The following is a 23,838-nucleotide window of genomic DNA, read 5'->3' as shown; positions in this document are numbered from 1 at the left end:
ATTTAGTACAACTTAACATTTCAAGTTGACTGAACTTATTTTAGTTGACTGAACTTAAAAGGCAGCAGGGTAACAAATTATTTTAAGCTGACTCAATAAATTGTGTTTTTTTATTTTTTACAGTGTTAGGCCTATGTGAAGAGGCTTATTGATCTTGATGTTATTTATGTGTGTATGAATGTATTTGCATGTTGATCACACCACATAACTCTGTATTTTTATATTTTCTGTTTTATTTTTAATTTCAACAATTTAATTTATTTTTCAAGGCAACATGTTTGATGTTTGATGTTTTTAGATTTATTTTAATTATCTATAATTATTTTAAATAGTTTTTGATTTACAATACAATAACAACACTTTCTGGTTCCTGAACTTTCTTATAGAATGTATTTTTACCAAATTTACTCCACTTGACTCCTCATCTATTTTGTGAGCTTGCTGATTTGCTGATTAGTATTATTTAGTATTATTATCAAAATATAGGCATGATATTTTTCACAAATATCAGAAATTATTAATTCATAAATAACATTACGTTTTTGAGGTGTCACGCCATTTGACATTTCACAAGCAAAAAATAACTTTGCATTGTAATTAATAGGCCAAATTACCGGATATGTGAAGAGACTTCTGCATGTGTCACACCATATGACTTTGTATTTTTAAATTTTCAGTTTTCTTTTAATTTCAACTTATCAACTATTTTTCAAGGCAGCATCTTTGATGTTTTTGGCTTTATTTTAATTACATATTTTTTGATAATTATAATTTTAATAATTTTTTATTTACAATACAATAACAACACTTTCTGGTTCCTGAACTTTCTTATAGATTGTATTTTTACCAAATTTACTCCACTTGCCTCCTCATCTGTTTTATGAGCTTGCCAATTAGTGTTATTTATTATTATTATTATTATTATTAATATTAATATTAATTAATATTATTATTACAGTATTTAATAATATTTTATTCTAACTATTATTTTATTCATTTTCTTTTTCATTTAAGTTTTTTTTTTTTTTGTTTTTGATGTTATATTTTTTTATTGCAGTCTTAATTTTAGTGGTTCAACTTAGACGTTTTGTTTTGAACTTAAACCATAAAAGGTTTTCAGCTTTCTTTCATTTACCTATAATGATTTGTATTTATGTTTTAGAATATAATAACACTTTCTGATTCCTGTATTTTCTTATAGAATTTTATTACATTTTTATGAAACTGTTTCCAAAATACATTATTTAGTATGTAGGTGTGCAGCATTTTTCACAAATATCATAAATTATTAATTCGTAAGTAACATTATGGTGTCACGCCATTTGACATTTCGCAAGCAAAAAATAACAAGTAACAAATAACACAGCATTGTAATAAATAGGCCAAATTACCAGATATGTGAAGAGGCTTATTGACCTTAATGTTTGTTTGTTTGTTTGTTTATGCATGCATGTTTCTGCATGTTGGTCATACTATATGACTTTGTATTTTATATTTTTTATATATATATATATATATATATATATATGTATATTTTCTTTAAATTTCAACTTATCAGCTATTTTTCAAGGCAACATCTTTGAAGTTTTTGGCTTTATTTTAATTACCTATAATTATTTTTAATAGTTTTTGGTTTATAATACAATAACATTACTGTCTTGTTCCTGCACTTCCTCAAAGAATGTATTAAATTTGACAAAGAACTTACTTTTCATTTGTTTATAAAATGTATTATTTAGTATGCAGGTGTGCGGTATTTTTGGCAGATGTCATAACTTATTAATTCAAAAATAAGTCCTTGGAGTCATTTTTCATCACATTTTTCAAAATATACTAACTTTGTGTTTTTGTACATGTTGGTCACACCCCATGACTTTATTTTGGAAACAAAAACTTTTTCAAATATTTCTAATGCTACCTTGCTTATTAGGGTTTTTTTCTAGTACTACTACTACTATTTAATTTAATTAAATAAATAAATAACTTACCAAAATCCAAGACAGTTGTACTACACTGACATTTTTTACATTAAGCCCCCTAAAAATGTCAAAATAAATTTTAATTAAAAAAATTAAAAACATGCCCATCAAAGAAGAGATGTATTAAAGTGAGCAGATGTATGAATTGCATTTCAATTTCTTACATAAATTCATAAGGACAAAAGAATAATAAATGGGATTGCAAAATGTCCACGGGTTGCACACTTAAGAATCGCTTCAGACCCAGTGTCTGAAGCGACCCAGTGAATTGTTCAGATATACTGCTTGTTTGACGCCCTGCTATTTGCTCTGTTTAGGAGGGAGGTGCGCATATTCGGACACAGGGATTGTAAAAGACCCTTCTCAATGTGTTTTGAGCCAAACCGTCACAGACAGTGATACACTGACACATACATGTTGACAGACAGCTCATAAAACATACACACACACACACACTCACACACACACACACACTGCAAAGGTGTGATCAAGGTTCAGCCTTGGATGTTCAGACAGGTATGGAAGCAGGAGCTCTGGTCCCCAAGGCTTGAGGAAATCTGGATGTACTTTCTGAATTATTGATGCAATGTAGACTATGCATAATGCAAAATACATGTGCTGGGGAGACCTGGGGCAATGCTTTGGAGGCAGGCAGGCAGGCTGTTTTCAGCGCAGCCAAAATGGGCACTAGATCCCAGTTTAGAAGCCTCACCTGACAAGACCTGCAGCACTAAAGTGAGTACAGCTCATTGTGCTGTAAAGAGGTTTTATGCCCACTATACAGCTTTACACTCCAGCCATTAGATATAGCATAACATACATTTATGGAACGATCCTGGTCATCAGATCATCAGTCGTCTTTTTTGTTTCTAAGAGCTCAGGATTTGTGAATCAAATCTGGACAAATGAATATTTCAGCACATGACTTAGTGTTTCTCTAGACGGCAATAATTTACCAGGCAATTCTGTTCCATTTGTTCCGTTCACATCGTTTTGTTTGTTGTCCTTGGCTGCTTTATTATGTCATGGAGTCTGCTGGGCAAATCTCAACTTTTTAAAATGCATCCAAACTCTAAATCATTCAAGCTTTTAGTGCTGTTGCTTGATGTTGCTCATAAGGTTAGGGATTTCAACAGACCTTGTTAAAAAAAAAATGATTGGACTTCACTTTTTGGCTTAGCAGATGCTAAAATGAGTGAAAAAATGACACATTTAAACGTGAAAGAAGAATATTATGGAGATTTGCAAATGGAATCTTTGACTTTGTTTGGCAACCACATAGCAACACGCTACAAAACAGTTAGAAAATTCACAAATGCAGTCACCCTGTTGATGTTTTGTGATCTATAATTGTAGTACCTCCGTGGTACTATAGTTTTTAGTAATATTTTGAATTTGTCTTTATTCATTTTTATTTTCATTTAAATTTTAGTAACAATTTTAGTAATTTGTGCATTTGCTATTTTTATTAGTGTTTGTCTAGACAGTTTTTATTCATTTCATTTCAGTTTTAGTCATTTTAGTACTTTTGAATTAGATTTTATTTCTATATTTTCTGCTTTCATGTTAATTTTAGTTAGTTTTAGTGATGTGTGTGTGTGTTTGCTTTTTTATTATTTTTTGTCTATACAGTTTTTATTAATTTCATTTCAGTTTTAGTCATTTTAGTACATCCATTAGGGTTTTTGAATTAGATTTTAATTCTATATTTTCTGCTTTCATGTTAATTTTAGTTAAAGTTTTAGTAATTTATTGTTTTGCCATTTTTATTCGTTTTGTCTATACAAATTTTATTCATTTTATTTTAGTTTTAGTCATTTGATAACATTTATTGGGGTTTTTAAATTGGATTTTTGTCACTATATTTTCTGCTTTCATGTTAATTGTATTTACATTTTTAGTAATTTATTGTGTTTTTGCTATTTTTATTAGTTTTTGTCTGTACAGTTTTTTATTAATTTTATTTCATATTTCATATTTTCTGCTTTCATGTTAACTTAAGTTCAAGCTCATCTATACAGTTTTATTAATTTTATTTCAGTTTTAGCCATTTGAGTACATCAATTAGGGTTTTTGAATTAGATTTTATTTCTATATTTTCTGCTTTCATGTTAATTTTAGTTAGTTTTAGTGTTTTTGTGTGTGTGTGTGTGTGTGTTTGCTATTTTTATTATTTTTTTGTCTATATAGTTTTTATTAATTTCATTTAAGTTTTAGTCATTTTAGTACATCCATTAGGGTTTTTAAATTAGATTTTAATTCTATATTTTCTGCTTTCATGTTAATTTTAGTTAAAGTTTTAGTAATTTATTGTTTTGCCATTTTTATTAGTTTTGTCTATACAAATTTTATTCATTTTATTTTAGTTTTAGTCATTTGATAACATTTATTGGGGTTTTTAAATTGGATTTTTGTCACTATATTTTCTGCTTTCATGTTAATTGTATTTACATTTTTAGTAATTTATTGTGTTTTTGCTATTTTTATTAGTTTTTGTCTGTACAGTTTTTTATTAATTTTATTTCATATTTCATATTTTCTGCTTTCATGTTAACTTAAGTTCAAGCTCATCTATACAGTTTTATTAATTTTATTTCAGTTTTAGCCATTTGAGTACATCAATTAGGGTTTTTGAATTAGATTTTATTTTTATATTTTCTGCTTTCATGTTAATTTTAGTCCAAGTTTTAGCAGTTTATTGTATTTTTGCCTGTATTCTGTTTTTATGAATATTATTTCAGATTTTGTCATTTTATTTTATTTTATTTTATTTTATTTTATTTTATTTTATTATTTTTGAGTTAACTGTTTGTTTGTTTGTTTGTTTGTTTGTTTGTTTGTTTGTTCAAAGTAACTTTTTACAGTTTTAGTCTTAGCTAACTGTAAGAGTCATAATAGTCTTGCAGTGGTACTAAACCAACACTGCATCAAGGGGGAAAAAAGTTTGTTACAACTTTTACAGTTTTAGTTTTAGACTTTATGAATCCTGGTCTGTAACACTGAGAGTCTTGTACGAAGTTGCCTTTGCAAGTTAGATTCAAAATATAAATATTTGTGTTTTGCGTAATTTTAATTTAATTTAATTATAACGCTTCTGTTAAAACATTCCCTTATCCATCATTTGCAACGACTAGTAGAAAGCGCACAGGTTGTGATCATGATTGTGTAAGGAAACAGGAGAAAGTGAAAGGCCGATGATATTCAAACGCTAATTCATGTCAAGCACACAAGGAGCAGGCACACATGCAGACAGTATTAATTCAAACCCACAACTGTCTATGAACTTTCTTTGACCCTCTCCATTTAAATGCACACAAACCCAGACAGACAACGAGACCATTTCCCTTCCCTTCCCTCCCTCTCTTCCGCCAGAAGCCAGGGCTTTGATTGCGTATCATGAAAGCAAATATGTATACCTTATGAAGACATGCCCAAGGTCAGAATAACAACGCATAAGGGTCCGATCTCCATATCCAATAGATTATCTTACAATGGGGCATTTTCATTTCAAACTTAAGATATACACTTATTGAAGATGCTTACAGGGCTATATTAAGTCATATGGATTTTTTATTTTTTTTGTTCTAAGATGCATGTATGTGAGATGTATTAAGAGTAGGAAATGTACAATGATCTTGCATAAAATCCGAACCTTTTTGAGGTTTTTCTATAAGGGTATAATGATTTATATGTTTTCATTAAAAAGCACTGAAATCCTTCCAGTGCAGCTGAATTTATTTTAAAATGTGTTAAATGTTTTTCTTGTTAAAATTATAACTTTTTTTTTTGTAAAATTCCAGGTTCAATCATTATTTTAAAATATATTTTGAGATATATTATAATGTAATTGATTTAGCTGTTTTTTATTTATTTATTTTTTTCATTTGCTTGTCACCTTAAAGTAATTCAAAAGTAAATGAAATAATTCCAGATAGTATAATTGAGATACTTTATTTTTTATTAATATTTTGAATTAGTTTTTGGTTTTATATTTTCAATTTCTGTTTTTAGTTAAAATTATAAAAGCCTGTTTCCGCCACTAAATGCACTTGCGCCCATCTGTTCGCCCATGGGCGTGCTGGTCTGAAAACGAGGTGTGTTCAGGTGTATTGTTGCTATTTTGAGGCAACTGAAAACGATTGTGCCATTGACCAACTAAAACCTGGTCTAAAGTCAATGGCACAGTATTTAGTAAAATACTACAAAAGACCGCTGTTAATCATCAGCTCCAGTGGCGCAGATGATAAAGCACGTCAAGTTTGAACCCGCCTTTTACTTTTGCTTTTTTTTCTCTTTTTTTCAAATCTCATATCATATTGGAAAAGCATTTATTTTCAATATAAATGAAGGAAATAATAAAAAAATGAAAATAAAGTATCAGGTAGGGTTAGGGTAGGTGCAGTGAGGGTTTTATTGTCCTAATAAGGTGGCAACCATTTAATAATTTGATTTAAAATTTTACTATTTTTTTTTATACTGTTTTCATAAGTAGTATCAATAGCAGAAAATCCTGCTATTTTAACATAGTGCAAATAGAATCTATAGCTATTTGCACTTAGTGTAAATGCATATTGCTAAAAATACTGCTATATTCACTTAGTGTAAATAGAATCCATTGCTATTTTCAATTAGTGTAAATACACTTTAAGTTAAGTAAATAAAAAATTAAGAGATAAGAAAAGTTGTCTTTGTTTTATGCCATGTTATCTTTATTTGGGGATCAAATATTTTGTGAGATTTAAACTTGCAATTCTGAAAACATATCTTTCCCCCCTCATAATTGGACTTGGATAATAATTGCAATTGGATAATAACTCTCAATTGCAAGTTTCTAAAAACTTTTTTTTTAAAAGTCAGAATTGTGAGATACAAACTCGCAATTGCAAGAAAAAATGTCAGAATTGCGAATTTTTATCTTACAATTCTGACTATATTTCTCGTAATTGTATGTTTATATTGTGATTCTGAGGGAAAAACACAGAATTACAAGCTTTTATCTTGCAATTCTGACTTTATAAGTTGCAGTTACGAGTTTTTGCCTCACAGATCTTTAAAAAAAAAGTCAGAAATGCAAGTTTTTATCTTGCAATTCTGACTTCATTTCTCTCAGTTGCAAGTTTATATCTTACAATTATGAGAAAAAAGTCAAAATTGTGAGTTTGTATCACGCAATTCTGAGGAAAAAAGTCAAAATTGCAAGATATAAGTTATAACCTTATTTTATTCATTATTTATTCATTTATTTTTATTTATTTATTTTTTATTTTAGTACATGAAAATGAGAACATTGGCAACAACTAGATGAAGAAAAAAATTTTATTAGGTTATTTATTACACTAAATAATGGTTAAACCACGTAAGGCCACATTAATCTAATTTTTTCTTATACTTTCTGTGTGTTTTTTTGTTTTTGTTTTTTTTTTTGCAGCAATTCCATAGAAGAGCTATTTTTGGTTCCCCATAGAACCTTTCAGTTAGTTTGAAGAACATTTTAATAATCTGAAAACCGTTGTCCCACTATAAAGAACCTCTTAAACCTCTAAGACTCATATAAATGCATTTTGAAACATCCCTGAATTGAACTGCTGTTCAGAATATAAAACTATATTTGCTCTGTGAATTATATCAATTCACTGAAAACCACATTAGAAAAATACTGTGGTAAAAATCTCTGTCCAAATTAAGGTACTGAATATAAATATCTTAGCATCTATTTCAGTGCATTTTGACGTTAAAAAATGCGAAGTCTTAAATATATAGTATAGTATATGTCTATAGCATATGAACAAAGAATCATATCTCTCCCATACCCATTATTAACCAACCTTCTAAGATTATAAGAATACCCCTTTTTTTGTGAATCATGTGTTACCCATGGAATATGAAAACAAGGAAAGTTTTTTTCAGCTTCAGCTGAAGAAAAATGAAGGAAAGTTCCTTCATTTGTCTCCCCGCTAAGACCCGAACAACCATACAGCCATATTGAATTGTGGGACAGGAATGGCACACGGCAGCAGAGAGCAATGCTCTCATTAGGGACAGAATGTAATAAAAAAGATGATGTCTGCGGGGGAAAAACAAGCCCTGCTGGTCGATATGTTCCAGCGAGCGAGTGTCCCGTTTCGGTTGATGGAACGTATTACGATGGAATACAATTTTAGCTCCTGCATTTTCTGAGCATCCCTGGACGCCACGTTGCAAGTGAATGCCAATGCCTGTGGAACAACTGAAGTGCTAGAATCTTCAGAGTTCTGACAGGATACCTGAACAGGTGACATCCTGTTTGTCGGATTCAACACTCTCCTGACTTTGCTAGAATGGGTGGAACGATTATTTAAATCTGTCGCCCCCTTGTGCAGCAGGACCTCTGGGTCAGAGGCTCTTAACTAGTGAACTGCAGGTCTGTCATGAACACCCAAGAAAAACAATGCTAAACAATGCTAAGTGACAAATGCGGAAGTGCAGAGAAGAGAGCAAAACAAAACACTGGTCACAAATTAGAAGTGCAAAATGAGGATTTATAAAGAAAAGTGTCTGAGGATTTTGATATAGGCCAAGAAGAGACTGGTTTTCCTTTGCAGTAAACAAAACTTGGTTCTCGAGAGACTAGCATATTCTCACTGGAGCTTACGCTAAGCCTTCATCCTCTGGAACGCCACTCTCTCATGAATTTGCGTACGACAGTTAGCAGAAGCTAGATTATGGTTTATAAAGTTTAAATATGGATATTTTCTTACACAAACGCATCAGTTCACTTCAGAAGGCCTTTATTAACCCTACGGTTCCATGTGGAGTACTCTTTATGATGGATGGATGCACTTTATTGGGCTTCAAAATATCAACACCCATTCACTGCCATTATAAAGATTGGAAGAGCGAGGAAATTTTTTAATATAACTAGGATGGCTTGAGAGTAATTAAGTCATGGGGTAATTTTCATTTTTTGGGTAAACAATCCCTTTAAAAATAATTCAGTCAACAGATCGTTGTTCGATCCACATGAACTGCCCAATGGCCTTTTTGGTAACACTTTATACTGATATTCCATTTTAGACATTCTGCTAACTATAAGTAACTATGCAACTACATGTCAACTAGCAGTCATTAGAGAATTAATAGACTGTCTGCTAAATGTGACCCTGGACCGCAAAACCAGTTGTAAGTTGCACGGGTATATTTGTAGTAATAACCCACTGTGTGGGTCAAAATTATCGTTTTTTCTTCTATGCCAAAAATCATTAGGATATTAAGTAAAGATTATGTTTCATGAAGATATTTGGTAAATTTCCCACCGTAAATATATCAAATTTTTGATTAGTAATATGCATTGCTAATAATTTCATTTAGACAACTTTTAGGACAATTTTCTCAATATTTAGATTTTTTTGCACCCTCAGATTCCAGAATTTCAATAGTTGTATTTCAGTCAAATAGTATCCTATCCTAACAAACCATACATCAGTGGAAAGCTTGTTTAGCTTTCAGATGACACATAAATCTCAATTTAAAAAAAAAAGACCCTTATGACTGGTTTTAGCTGACACTTTATTTTGATAGCCCTCCAACAATCATTCTATTGACTATACTGTAGTAAATTAACTTTGCAAGTACATGTCAACTTATTCTGCTAGCACTAATTTAACTACTAATACTCTAATGAGAGTTATCTGGCATGTAGTTGTATAAAAAAGCATTTTGCAAATAAATTAAGAAAAGCAACTGACCATCTTGTTTTTGTTTAATGCAATTCATTGCTTGAAAAAAATACTGTATTATTTTATAATGAAATTTAACTATTTTAAAATTAAATAACTATTTGAAAAATATTGTACTAATTTATGTGACAACATTTTGAAGCGTTTACTTAATATATATTATTTAATATAATAATAATATATTTAATAATTTAATAATAATATGTATATAAACTTAAAAACCATGAACAAAACTACACTATTTAAAACAAAGTTTTCAAAAGAGTTATTTCACAGTGATGCCATAGATGAACCATCAGTTTTAGGATCAATTGCTAAAAATATATATATATATATATTTCTGGTATGAATAATCAGAAAACATTTTTCCACAATAAAGAACATTTTGTGCAATGGAAAGTTTCCATGGATGTTATGGTTCTTTATGGAATCATTGATGCCAATAAAAAATGCTTATTTTTAAGAGTGTACACAATATAAAATAAAAAATGAATTTGGTTAAGTATGGGTTTATGTGCACAAAAAATATTTTAATCGACCACAGTGGTGAATTACTAGCTGCTGAGACCTTAAAACCACTGAAATTCAAGAGACATTAAGAAACCTATTCAGCCTGTTAATAATTATACATATTGTTGGGTTTATGTGGCTCATGGTAATATTAGGCTACATCTACAACAATCCGGATACATTTGAAAACAGCATTTTCATTTCAAATGCACTCCGTCCACAAGTGTTTTCCAAAAGTTTCTCATCCACATTAAAACGTCTGAAAACGTTAAATTTTAATTACTGCGCATGTGTAAATCCTCATAAAAGCTCACTGAAATATCTATTGGTAAATGCATCACATGACTAAACATGAGTGATCATATTCAAAAGCCTCCGTTTTCATAGTCCACAATTAAAGTGCAAAAATGGCCTTTTCAAATGTATACATTTTCGAAAAGCTCTGTTTCTCGTCACAAAAACACTGTTACAAAACATTTTGTTACCAAATAGTTTAATACTGTGTTGAATCGCCTCTTGATCTCCAGTGTATGACCTCAAGCAAATCCACTTCAGAGTTAACATCCTCCCGGCCTCTGAAAAATAAGCTAAGAACATAAAAAACTGAAAGAGTATCTGCACCTTTACACATTTCGATGTGAAGCTTTTAATCCGTAGCATGTTGTTACTGGAGGAGGATATTAGATGAACGGCAGCAGATAGAACAGAGGTGAAAAAGTTACTCAAACAAAAGCAGAACCTTATAAATGTGTCGGCTGCCTGGCAGCAAAGTTCAGAGAAATTATGAGTATGGAGCAAAGTCATTTTTTTCTCATACAACCTATAAAGCTTTGCAGATGCAGAGATTGCCTGCAATGTCGAGTGCTACAGACAATGGTTAACAGCAGGAGGATAAACAGTAACACTCAAGTTCAACAACACTTGTGGTTCAAAATGTCAGGAGGGGAAAGTCAACCCACAACCTGACAAACATCTGCAATTGCGCCCTTTAGCAGCTGGTGGAATGTTCTTGCAATCGAAACCTCGGTTTTGTTTAACGACCATCTTGATGTAGCACTTTTGCCACATATCTCACTTACGGTAAGCTTGGGTTTAAGACTGGAATTCTGTGGAAAAACTCACTCACTTCATCTCTGCACATGTAGAAATGCACATTCTCACTGCTATAGCTCACATACAGACAGTAGATATTCTCACAGAAGGTATTATGTTTTAAACATCACACATAATAAATTAAATTTACTTATATGCAGTATATTCCTCTATTACATTTAATAGATTAGTAAATCAGGGTAGAAGAATACTTCATTTCCCAGAATGCTTTGAATTTCTTTGAATAGAGTGCAACAGTTGAGTTTTGGAAGTAATTTATTATTATTATTATTATTATTTTCATAGGGGAATTGATCGTTCATGATAACTTGAGTTCATTTACAAAAACAGGTAACTTCGTTTTAAACAATTTTCAAAAAACATGTTTTTTTTCATTGTGATCTCAATCAAACTGCAGTTGGGTTGTTTTTTTTGTTTGTTTTTAGTTATATTTTTGGGCATTTTTGGGCCTTTAATGGACAGGACAGTAGAGAGATGACAGGAAAGTACTGGGCAGAGAGAGGGGAATGGGATCGGCAAAGGACCTCGAGGCGGGATTCGAACTCGGGTTGCTGCAAGCACTACTGTGCTATATGTCGGCACACTAACCACAAGGCAATTGGCGCTGACCAGTTGGGTTGTTTTGATTAGGTAAAAAAAAAATAAATAAAAAATACAACTAACACGATTAAAACATGGTAACATAATAAAAAATGATGTTTGAAAATTAAAAAAAAAAAAAAAAATACAGAGTTTGTTTTTGCAAATAAACTTTCAAAGTAAGTGAGCAAAGAAGAGTTATGTTAAAACACGACCGCTAAAAAATGGACAGGCACTGTTGCACTTCATTGCAATTCAACAAATTTCACTTCCTGTAATTCCAATTTAATTTCCTGTAGTGTGTGACCACTGATATTGTGGATAACTGACAAATGACCAATATTTAACTAAAACTAAAGCTAAATCCATGAAAAATAATAATAAAAATAATAAAATAATAAATGTTAACTGAAATAAATAAAACCAAAAAAGTAGTTTATTTTGCTCATTTTATTAGTTTAAAAGGCAAGTTTTTTTTTATTTTAATTTAGTTTAACTTTTATTTACTTTAAAACTAAAACTGAAATAAAAATAAACCAAACTATATATACATAAAATAAGAATATATAAACAAAAAATAAGAAATAAGAAAAAACTCAACCAAAGTACTAGTTTTATCCATTTCAATTGCTTAAATTAACATGAATACTGACAATATCAAATCTAATTTAAAATATTAACAAAAGATATAATAGTATCTCAATGATACTACAAAACACTGGTCTAAACTACCAAAAAAAAAAAAAAAACATAAATAAATCAAAAAGAAGACTACAATTTAGGCATCATAATATTGTAAGGTATAGTATTAAAAAAATATTAATTTTGTTAAATGCTAAGGACCACATTTATTATTAAATCATTAGTGTTTTTAAAAATAAAAAACTCTAATATTGTCCAATAACTATTATATATGCAAAGAAACATAACTCTAATCGTACAAAACTGTAATATCAATATGAATTCAAGTGTTTCTTTTTTAAATACTCTTAAAATGACTTTATCTGTATCTTCTGCAACTTCTGAGCAGTAAAATCCTCCTCTGGTTCAGTACATCCATTTAGCTGTGAGTAATGATTTACACCGATATTGTGGTAACACAAAGACACTTGGTTGACATTTCAGAATGTTTTCAAGAAAGCCGAGAATGGGTTGTCACCGTGCCATGCTTTCATTGATCCTCAAAGTATGTGTCCTCGTGTCCTGCTGCGCTCTCCCTCTGACAGCAGATCCCCTCTGTGCGTAAGTGACAGCCGACGACTGAAAGCAGATGCCGTAACATCTCTCCGCTCTTGTTCTAAGTCACCTTACCCTCGCCATAACAGATTCCGCGTTCCACTTTCCTTTATTCACTTGGCTCAGATCATCCCGGGATGGCAGACTGTCTAATGAATGCGTAAGATCCCTTCAAAGGCATTAAGAGGAAGCCATGCCTTTACAATAAATTTTACTGCCAAGCCTATTTGGAAACTTTCCAGAGGCCATTTTCCCACAATAGCTAAAGCTGCAGCCAGATAGGATTTTTTTTTTTTTCCTCTTCTTTTAGCACCATTTGTCCTGATTGTTAAGGTGATGATAATGTCCTGGCTGTAGCTCAGGTAATTAGAGGTAATTTAGCTGAGACACTGCCCGGCAACAATGCAGAGATTTTTCCAAGAAAACACATTTACAACAGATGTTGTAAATAAAGTTGGGGGAAGAAAAAAAGAACAACGGTGAACGTAAGTCCCGATTGGATGAGATCATATCATTACATATTCACCATCTTTGTCAGGCCCACATGGAATCTGTATACATCCAAAAGAATTCCGCAAAGTTTGATTTTACTTAAAGGGACAGTTCAGCCATAAATGAAAATTCTGTCATCATTTACTTATCCTCAAGGTATGCGAAATGGAGTTTTGTGCTCATGTATCCTACCTATCTCATTTGGCACAAATCCAAATATTCCATAATATTTCCATATTTGCGATGTATCCAAATGCTAAACTATTATTTAGTATGTAAATTATAGGCATTGTACTTCAGTCGTGTTCCAACATTGAAAACAATGAGGCGGGCACGTTTGGTTCACTATTTTATTCTGATAAAGTACCAACTGCGCTGTCAAGTTAGCAAAACTGGAAGCCTGAAACTTATATGTTGTGTGTGTGTGCGCGCCGGCGCGATTACTTCAACTGTTTCCTTATACCAGCAAAATCAACTTAAAACACTGTCATTTATTGTCTTATTAATAATGCATCACTGTAAAAGGTCTTTTGTAAATTAAAGAAAACAAACAGGATGTCACTTTCTGCCATTTGAGTTTACTTTGTCACAAAAATGAACTGAAACTCGGCATAATGTAGGCTATGTAACGTGTCACACTGTTTATCTGTTAACTAAATCAAATATATTTCAAATATTTATTCCTTGTATGTATTATGTACTGCAGACTTTATATATGTATATATATATATAAAGTCTGCAGTACATAATACATACAAGGAATAAATATTTGAAATATATTTGATTCAGTATCCTGTTGTACCGAAATCGTATTGTATATATATATATATATATTTGGGTAATTTTTGGTATTATTTTAATATAAAATATTTTGGGTAATTTTTGAGGGTTCTTTCAGGTCTATTATTTGATTTCTTTTATGTTATTCCCATTCCTGCCCTGTAAAAAAAAACAACAACAAAAAAACCTTTGATACAAACTATACTAATGGTGAAAAACTGTAATAGATCTAACCTTACATCATTAACTGTAAAATACTGTTAAATTTACTGTTTTGGAAGTCTAAATAAAACAGTCATTGTATAATTTGCAGTGAAAAAAACAAACTGTCATATCCAGAATTTCCTCCGTGACAGCTTACATTGTATAGCATTTCAATCAAATAATTGTGTTTATTAATAGTTTTTGTTATCAATAATGTTTTCATGTTGCATCTTGTGTTATAAAATTTGTTTCTCTAATTTTGTTTTTGATTCTTGATTCTTCATGGAGGTACGAATTTAGTAGCAGTAACAGATTTTAGTTGCAGAAAAGGACTGATTTAGATATTTTTTTTTTTTTTTTACGGTTTTAAACTTTTTGCTGTATTTGTACTAGGGCTGTCAAACAATTAATTGTGATTAATCACGATTAATTGCATACAAAATAAAAGTTTGAGTCTGCCTAATAAATGTGTGTGTACTGTGTGTAATTATTATGTGTATATAAATACAAACACATTCATGTATATATTTAATATTTTACAAGTATTTATTATAATTTTTATATAATTATTATATATAAATAACATACTTCTCTTAACTATACACATTAATTTGTGTGTATTTATATATACGTAATAATTGCACAGAGTACACATACCTATATTAGGCAAACTCAATCTTTGTATGCGATTAATCACGATTAATCGTTTGACAGCCCTATTCTAGCATTAACATCTTCCATTTTTTTCTTCTGTAAAACAACATTGTGTACCTTAAAGAGTAGCATATGCACAAGCAACACTAATGTTATGGGTTCAATTCTGTAAAAAAAAAAAAAATTCTATTAAATTTACAGTATAAACAATTACAACTGTGGTTACCAGAAATTCACTGTAAAAATAAGGTGGCAGTGTTTCAGGCATTATAGGATAGCATATTGTTGCCTATATTTTAAAATGTATAACCATATATTTCATTAAGTGACACACTTTAGGGCTGTCACGATTCCTCAGTTTGAGTGCTCGATTAAAAAAAAATCCTTGATTGCATTTTGCCTGTGTCGAGTAACCAGCAAAATACCAGAAGTGCATAATTTACTACATCCATTTAAAAGTATAATAAAACATAATGCTATTGTGAATTCACAAACACTACGATTCAGTTAAATAGATTCATGCGACTCAGGTTTAATATATGCTCCATTCACAGTAAATGCTGCTCCACACAAACTGTTGTTATTTACATCTGTGGAGCATCTCAAATTCCATCTCTGCATAACGCTGTGAGTGTGGGTTTATTATAACCTTCATCTGGGAATGCAACATGCACAATTTCATCAGATTTGTAAGGTAAATTATTTATAAACCTACACAAACACAAGAGAATACATCAATATCTTTCTCAATACGCTAACAGTTCCTCCGAATTTCAAAATAAAAGTTTAAACCTCTTTCTGAGTTAACACATAAACAACAACATAAAAACAAAGCCAACTGTGGTTGGTTGCCTTACATGTCAGCCAGACAGTCTCTTCCTGTCTTCCTTTTCATGGCTAGAATAGGCTACGAAGAAGACTGCAAACTAACAAGTTAAATCCATTTTGCTGCAATTTAATCAAATATATTCCTTTAAACAAAAGGAAATAATTTAGATCACTCACAGTTAGTAAACACGCAGAAGCCGCTTCAATTCCAGTTAATCGATTCAACAGAAACGAATCCTTTTAGTCAAAATGCCCGTCCATTATTAGACTTCTTTAAAAATCGGTATGCCTGTAAATACAGACGGATGTGGTAGGAATAAGTGTGACGTGTTCAGAAGAGTAAAGCATCTCTAGGGCCTGAGAGTTGGAGTGATTTTAAAAGCATGCTAAAACTCAGCTAAATGCAGCAATCAATACGGCGCTATACATGGAGAGAGAGAGTGTGTGTGTGCGGAAAAGAGGGACGTGACCTAACTGCTCTATAGTCCAGAGCTCTTCCTTTGATTCACTGTTTTCCCAAAAGTGCTCATGCGGAGCAGGAATGATTATATGTCTACTGATTGCATTACAAAGGCACATCTGACTTAATGTGTACGAAAACAATCTTCTCACTGCTCCTCATAAATTCTTCAGCTGGAGAGGTAAACGACCTCCAACCTTTTTTGTCGAAAATATCGCTTCTATTTTTTTGCTCAACAGTTGGTGTGAATCAGGCAGGGGACGTTTTATTAGGGTCAATGGCAAGATGTGCATGATGTCGAAAGAAAAAATCTTTTACCATTTATAGCAATCAATGTAAAGTTGTGCATAGCTAAATTTAAAAGGGTAACATTTTACAATAAAGTGTCATTTGTTCACATTAGTTCATGTGTTAACATTAACCAGAACATTAACATGAACGAACAATGAACAATACATTTATTACACTGTTTATTCATCTTTGTTTATGTTAGTTCACAGTCCATTAACAAATGTTAACAAACACAACTTGTGATTTTAATAACGTATTATAGATATGTACATTTTGTAGACGTACTGTGCATTCTTAGTTCATGTTAATGAACATTATTGTAAAATGTTACCTTAAAACGTATATATTATACACATATAAACACATTATTTTGTAAACATATTTATTTATTTATTTGTGTCTTTATGCTGAAGTTAAATGATGATTATCATACTTTAATAATTATATAATTATATCAACTCAATAAAATTAAGTAAATATTAATGTAATATTTTTGTAAAATAAGAAAAAATGAAAATTTTTGGTCAAATTGTGAATGTTTTTTTTAAATAAGCCTATTCTGATCACCAAAGCTGAATAATTGTATTATTATTATTATTGAATAAATAATTATTATAATTAAAAAACAACTGTTTTATATTTTATTATAATTTAAAATATAATTTATTATGGCAGATCTGAATTTCTAGTCTTTCCCTGTCTTCCGTTTTACATTATTTATAAGAAATAAATTATATACAAATTTATAATATTGTGATATATATTATTCAGGATTCTTTGATGAATAAACAGTTCAAATGAACAGCATTTACACTACCAGACAGTCAAAAGTTTTCATTTTAATTTAATTTTAGTTTTAACATTTTTTTATGTTTTTTTTAAGTCTTTTCTGCTCACCAAGCCTGCATTTATTTCATCCAAAAGCAAAAACAGTCACATTTTAAAAAAAAGATTTTAGCTGTTATCTATTTGAATATTTTTAAAATGTAATTTATTTCTGTGATCAAAGCTAATTTAATAGCATCGTTACTCCAGTCACATGAACCTTCAGAAGTCAATGTAATATTATGATTTGCTGCTCAAAACTTATATTATTGTTATTATTATTATTAAGTTGAAAACAGCTGAGTAGTTTTTTTGTTTGTTTGTTTGTTTGTTTTTGTTTTGTTTTTTTTCAGGTTTCTTTGATGAATAGCAAGTTCAGAAGAACAGCATTTATCTAAAATAGAATATTTTTTAGAATATTTGTAACATTATAAAGGTCTTTATCATCATTTCGGATTTCGGCAGGATCATGTGACACTGAAGACTGGAGTAATGATGCTGAAAATGTAGATTTGATCACAGGAATAAATTACATTTTAACATATCTTCAAATAGAAAGCAGTTTTTTAAATAGTAAAAATATTTTACTGTTTTATTGTACTTTGATTCAAATAAATGCAGGTTTGGTGAGCAGAAGAGATCTCTTTAAAAAAAACATTAAAACTCTTACTGTTCAAAAACTTTTGATTGGTAACATATATAAAACAGAAATCTTTTGTAACATAATAAATTTCTTTACTGTCATTTTTTGATCAATTTAATACATCCTTGCTGAATAAATGTACCTTCTTTCAAAAAAAGAACTTTTTTACTACAAAAAAAAAAAAAATTATCCATTTCCATTCATTCAAAATGTCCACTCACTGTAAAACATGTCCAGAAAAACGAATGTCATGTTACTGAGCCAATTATATGTGAAAGGCCTCCGTTTATCAATCCTTGATGAAAGTCAGAGTAGTTTGCATGCACTATTTAAACTTCGTGACAAAAGAGACATTGTTTATAAATCTTGTTTGGCTGTTCGTTCAAAGTTATTTGAGTTGCTGCAGATGGTTTCTTGGACTGCTTGACCACTGCAGTCTGACTGCCCTGTACATTAGGACAAGCTGGAATCAGCAGAGGTGTAACGTGGGAGTACTTGGAAATGTTGAATCGATTTTGGTTGGGAAGGTCGAGAAGTATTCCGGATGAGTCGTAGAGGTTTGATTGCATACGCCAGGACTAAATTGCAGTAGTTAAAGTGAGAGCAGACCAGAGCCTGTACTAGAATTTGAGCAGTTTCTCTGGTAAGAAAAGGTCGGGAGATGTTCTACCGAAAGAGTCTTGATTGTGGTTATAGGTCACAAAAAAGAAGTCGTTTTCCAGCGTGACACAAAAGTGTGAGGTTCTTTCTGTGTGGGTGAGATATTTGAGTTGTTTATTGAAATTAAAGGGTGGTTTTTGGCTGGGATGAATAACGACTCAATAACTTTGGCTTCTGATGATGGGCGTTCATCCAGGGCCAAGTTCTTGCCAAGATACAGTTATTTGTGATGATACCTGGATTTCAAAGTGTGAAAACGGAGTTTGGCAGACACTTTAACCCAAAGCAAATTACACTGCATTTGGGATATGCACTCCCAGGGAATCGAACCCATGACTGCAGTATTCTCAGTCAACTGAGCTACTTTCTACACATGAATGAAAGTAGAAGCCATGACACATGATATGGAGAATAAAGGTGGCTGTTCATTTCTGCTGAAGTAACATATATTCACTCTGTCCCACATCTACCTGCCTGTCCTCTGGAGTGGCAGATGAGACGGCACTTACGGTACATAAATTATAAATTAACAGGCGGGTAAACTGTCAAAAGCTGCATGTGGTTGTCAAAAAGGTCAATAACATCCTCAAACCTTCTCGTGTTCCACAAATATGGTTAGTAGCACCTGAGTGGTGGTAGATAAATACATATGCATGATGACACAACCATCTATGATCCTGCTGGATAGCTTGTCTGTAAGAAGCATAGGGTTCAGATCAATTAGTATTGACAGATTGTGTCACTATACAGCAGGGTTCCTCAAATCTTGCCCTGAAGGGGCCAATGCGCTGCAGAGTTTAGCTCCAACCCTGATCAAACTCACCTACCTGTGATTTTCTAATGATCCTGAAGACATTGATTAGCAAGCTCAGATGTGTTTGATGAGGGTTAGAGCTAAACTCTGCAGGAAAGTGGATTTCGTGGGCCAGATTTGAGGATCCCTACTATACACTTTCAGCGAATGCCTTATATAGGGATGAATAAGTAAAGAAGTACATAGAGATTGCAAAATATTTATAATTCAGATGTGAATTATGTTTGGATTATTGTTTTTAGATATTTAATATTAGTGTAATTCTGATTAATTTCAACAATTTACTGTTGTATCTGTCTTAACAAAAAAGACAGCGTGAATATAACACAACAATTAGGGTCAATAACAAGAACTGTATAAATGATTTTACAGTAAAGTTCTAAATATGTTGAATATTTCTAAAACATTTCTATATATAATGTATATGTATATTTAAAAACTAATTTACTAATTACTTATAATTACAATCATAATTATTATAATTAATTTTAAATAATTGTATTGTTAATAATTATATATATATATATATATATATATATATACACACACACACACAACAAAAATGCTTATAATACTTTTACAAAAAACTTAAAATGATACTAATCGATCATACTAAACTCTTAAAAAATGGGTTATTTATTTATTTATTTCTGTAATGTCCTTTTCCCATTATGATACCACCTGATATTTTGGAATTTGGAATATATATATATACACACACACACACACACACACACACACACACACACACACATATATATATATTTATAAAGAACTCATTATACATAAAGTTGAAAATTAATAAAATGTATTATTATTATTATTATTATTATTATTATTATTATTATTATTAATGAAACACTCATACACAATACACACACAAAACAAATACGGTAAAAAAAAAATATATATATATATATATATATATATATATATATATATATATATATAATTACATTGTAACGTTTTTTTCTGAGTAAACAAATATGGACAGAAAAATCTGCATATATATATGTGTGTGTGTGTGTGTGTGTGTGTGTGTGTGTGTGTGTGTGTGTGTGTGTGTGCGTGTGTGTAAAGAACTAATTTTACATAAATAACTTTTTTTAATAATTTGTGTTATTAAAATAAGTATACTATTTTATTATTATCATTTTAAATAATAATTACACACACATACACACACACACAACAAAAATGGTTAAAAATATCATTTTATATATGTGTGTGTGTGTGTGTGTGTGTGTGTGTGTATCATTATTTTTATTTTATTTTTATTTTTTTGAGTAAACAATTACAGACAAAAAAGTGAGCGTCAGTATTTTGTTAATGCATTCACAATATAGCACAGCTTCAAGTGCTTTATTGCTTTTATAGAATGGTAACTACAATAGAAAGGACACAAATTAAAATGATACTTTATTAACAAATTCATGTGTGGTTCTTCCACTGGAAGATATAGTCCGTGACATCTTGTGCAAGATCAACAGTTGGCTTTCGTATAGTGAACATATGTTTCGCATCATACCTGTTACCATATTGTGCATTTTAGCGTGACCGGAACGCTGTATCCGAACTATCCGTTTCATAAAAATTAAGCAGCCCTAGTTGAACTTTATTGTAATAAGAAGGGATCCAATATTCCTTTCAGACAAAACTTGGCATATTTATATGATTTATATTATTTATACCTGCGGTCGGAGAGGTGTTGGATCAAAATAGGCCGCTCTAACTGTTTTTCCTGACTCTGTGCTGCCAAAACTATTAGTGAAGTTCTGGCCTGTGGTAGGCCTCTAGGGGCCAAGACAATGAGATACAGGAGCTGTCAAAAAAATACCAAGAGGCCCTCAAAGAGAGCTGCGTATGCACTTATGTGTCCTCCCTGAATTAGTATTCCAGACATGGGTGCTGATAAAATTCTCCTAGCCAAATGATGATGGCCAACTTTTCAATATAGTAAGATTACATTTTTATTGTTTCATCTATCTGTGCCTGCTTGCTTGTTTTGCCTTCGGGATAAACTCTAATTTGTTTTGATACGCATCTGAATATTTCTCAAATGTCTTTTGTTTTTTTTTTAAAGTCAAACAGCTCCGATATATATAAAAAGTCATTTTTTTATCTGTCACATCATTTAGCAGGCACTTTTATCCAAAGTGACATATCACACAAATAAAATTTGTTACAATGTTATATATATAAGGAAATGTGTCTAGCACCTGTACAGCAGTTGGATTTATGACAGACCTATGATCTCCACATGAGTGCAACGGCAGAGAAATTTACACAAACAGTTCCCAGGGAGTTTCTCGCTGTTGCTAATTTTAGGATACAGTAATTATGAAACCCTTTTAAGCACAGCCAAGCACCCTGGCTATTTGAAATGTACTCTATTTGTTGAAGGTTTGTGGTTCATTGGCAAACAGATGTTCCAGGGCCCACATGATTAACACTAATTGTTCCACATGAAGAATTGTCTAAATAAATTAATGCACAAATAAAATAATCTCCTAAACTCAAATGGTTTCTGTCAGGGTCAGAAATTTAATTTTCCATTAAGAGGCAATATTTGCCCCCTGGAATTGAATTTTCTACCTTTGTAAGGGTAATTACCCTATTAAATGTAGGCCTATCTGTGTTGTTTTTATGTCAAGATACTTAAATTTAACCAGTTAACCAGTTACTTTAATCAATCACAATACAATAGACTGTTACCAATTAAAAAAAAATCTGCATCAACAAAAGCCTTCCTCACACTGCTGCATTTATGTTTATTTACACAGACTGATTGCTGCTTTTGTACATGTAGGCTATTTACACAAAAGTTGCATAATGTAAATAGCATAGAAATATATAAATAAAAACAGGAAGCAATTAGAGGGTGAAGCTGAAAAATAATGTCAAAATCATTACTGTTGATTATTGCTCTTGATGATTTTTAATGTTTCTTTTTTTTTTTTTTTTTGGCCACAGACAGAACAAGCTAAAAACCATTTATGAATTCATATATTGCTTTTTACATATTAGAAAATCACTTCACATTTGTTATTTAGTAACATGACAAAAAAAAAATGTTATTCAAACTAGGAATAAATTATATCCACCTTATTCTTCAACACAGAAGGGTCATTCTATAATTAGGGGTACATTTATAATTTGACAATGTAAAGGAAAAAGTTTTCCTGTTTCCCAAAAACCTAAACATGACCTTACATAGCTGCTTTGAAACAGTCTATATTGTATAAAGTGCTATATAAATAAAGGTGATCTGTAGGAATATGTGCATAAAATACCATCTATGTTTGCTACTGTCCACCATGTTACCTTTACTGGGTAACACGGTTGACAGGTACCTTAGTTGACATTTTTAGTGTTTTGGGCCTATACTCAACATGGAAGCCTAGAACTACTGAGCATATGGTATGTTTAGAAATATATTTTCATAAACAAAACATAAGTTTTAGTTAAATTGTCTTGTTAAAAATTGCAGCAATAATACTTGTGTAACACTGTTGACAGTCAATTAATCCACTCTTGACACAGGTTTGCTAGTTTAACCAATATTAGAGGAAAGAGAGAGAACATAACTTCTAGTGTTTCATCCATGTGCTTCTAAAGGAAATATCATCATACTGTGTAAATTATGTGAGAATAGGAAAAAACATTCTTTTTTGAGAGGTGGGGGGGGTTCTAGTGGGTAACTTAGTTGACAATGGTTTTTTGGACACAAATAAAACAAGCTATATCACAATAAACACATTATTTTTGAAGCGCACACCCAAATGTCTTGATAACCTAATCTAACTGAAGGCAAAACTATGAAATTAATTTATATTTGAGGTAATTTCCATGCTTAAATGCAGAGTAGAATGAGCAACTTTACAAAATCGGATAGCTGAATACCAGGCTTGTATGTGATATGAACATCATTTTTGAACAAAATATATGGCTTTTTCAACATATAGTAGTATGATTGGGGAAAAAAATAATTGTGTACTAGAAAATTAAGCATCTGGGATTTGTATTGATGAAAATGTATTAAAAATATACTTCAC

Source organism: Labeo rohita, chromosome 11, assembly GCF_022985175.1.
Source record: "Labeo rohita strain BAU-BD-2019 chromosome 11, IGBB_LRoh.1.0, whole genome shotgun sequence".
Lineage (NCBI taxonomy): Eukaryota > Metazoa > Chordata > Actinopteri > Cypriniformes > Cyprinidae > Labeo > Labeo rohita.
Note: the sequence above shows the minus strand (reverse complement) of the source record.